The following is a 2,136-nucleotide window of genomic DNA, read 5'->3' on the forward strand; positions in this document are numbered from 1 at the left end:
TGAGACTGTTCCAAACTATTCCTTATTTAAGATTAGTGATGCAAAGCATCGCGTACAAGGTGGTACACACTTCTGTTCATCTTCAGGAATCTGGTGGTGAAATGGCAATATTTTCCAGCGCACGGCCATCATTTCTGTTTCCCTTTCATCCACAGACCCACCCTTGACAAGAACTATTGGATTTTTGCCAGTGCAAAAAATGGGGGTGTCCTTATTTAAAATTAAATCTTGTGCAAAATGCGATTTTGGGGCGGGGAGGTGGACGAGTTGACCTTCTAGTAATAATAGCAAGTCTTGCCAAGGTATTATTTGCGAGGTCCACCGAAAGTCATTCAGGAATATGATTTCAGATTGCTCAGCACCAACCCAAGCAAATGTTGTTGTTGCTGGGTTGGTGAATACATTGTATATTTTATTTAATGGATTTAAATGAAATGTTTTCCCACAATTTGCTGGCCCAGTAATCATGATGTTACGATGTTTTCCCCTACACTCGTCCAGGAGAGTTGTTACTGCTTTAGAAAAACTCTTATTGCACAAATCATTGTTAAGTAATACATTTTCAGCACATGCAAGCCATTCACCCTTGCAGATGCATTCATCCAAATGTGACTTCTCTAGTATCTCCAGGCGACTAAGTCCTGCTCTCTGTAGACGCTTTTCTGAATCTTCCAATTCCCATGCATCCTATAGAAGAAAAATACAATAAAACAGTCTCAATGAGAAACATCTAAAAGTTGTCATTTGGAGTTTTTGTAATTTGACCCATTTTTATGACCACTGGATAAGTTGTGAGTTATCGTCTCCTCACAACTATAAGGTCATTAGTGCAATTTGTATGGGTTTGATTTGCATACTGAGGAGCTCCTGGTAATTGGGGGTCTATTGATCCAAAGTTATGTTCAAAGTACGCGTTTGCCAAAGATACATTAGTTTGAGGATTGGGATATATTTTTGTACACTTCTATGCAGTTTGCATTCAATGACCTTTGGATAATTTCAAAATATATTACATTATCATTGGTGACCTTATCATCGGAGCAGAGAACATCCTTAGGTATAGGATTTCAGGTACATGAATAGGACGAATTGTGGACAAAGCAATTGTCTCATATTAAGCACATTGTTATAGAGAAACATGTTTCACTCATACTATAGTTAAGTTTGTGAAACTTCAGGTTCATAGACAAATGGCTGGAAATGGTGAGCAAAGTACATAAAACAGGCAATATTATGAAAAACATACCTTTAGTACTTGTCAGACGACTTTATCGCCTCTGTTGATGATAAACTCGGCTAGATCGGTTTTCCCCATGCTTTTCTGTTGTTTGGAAAAGGCTAACACCTCCAAATGGGACTTCATACCTTTGGTTATGATAAGTTCGCTGACTTGGTAGGCCGACAGGCGGACACGTCGCCTTTTCTTACCAGGTCGTTCGGCAGCCGTCTGAGTAGCGGGAGTATGGCGTACACTTGAAGCTTTGGCTGTGGATGGCGGGGTAGCTAAATCGGGATGGCCAGGGATGGCTATTGCGAGTCGATCCTCCTTCATGACATACTGCCATGCACTGAAGTAGTTCGTGTGATTGGACGAAAAGTTACTCTCACACCGTGTAAATTGGCTATTCGATTTCTTACTTGTAACCATCGCCTGACAACTTGAAGTTTAATAGCCATGTGATAGTGAATTCCACCATTTATGTGACTTTCCTGACAACAGGACCAGCACACCGGCACGGGGCTGCCCAGCGCACTGAATGCGATAAGAACCATCTCCGCAAAGGCCAGACGGTCCGGGACGATCGTCTCGTCTGCCTGGCTGTAGGTTATTAAATATACCTGTCGGACTTGACGGTCCCCCAAACCCTGTAAAATCGTGCTTTCCATGGTGGTGCCCGTTCTGCAAATGCCCGATGAGCGTCACGTTCACTATTAGTTATATAGGCGTCAGTATATAACAGTAGCCTATTGAAAGTGCACCTGTGGTAATTAGTTATGTCGGTTAACTCCCATCTTACCACCAGTGTTCCTCACCTGGTGATGTTGTCACGTGTTTTAATAGTTGGCTCACTGCCAACGCGTACCTTATTTTCAAATCATGGTCTAGTCAACCCTAACCACGGACGGTTAACAGTG

The 2,136-nt window shown here is 42.1% G+C and overlaps 1 pseudogene; it reads right to left on the reverse strand.

Annotated features, from left to right (window-relative positions):
• Positions 1-1,887, reverse strand: LOC139949541 (uncharacterized; annotated as a pseudogene).
• Positions 1,888-2,136: the final 249 nt, after the last annotated feature.

This window comes from Asterias amurensis, chromosome 17 (genome assembly GCF_032118995.1).
Source record: "Asterias amurensis chromosome 17, ASM3211899v1".
NCBI lineage: Eukaryota > Metazoa > Echinodermata > Asteroidea > Forcipulatida > Asteriidae > Asterias > Asterias amurensis.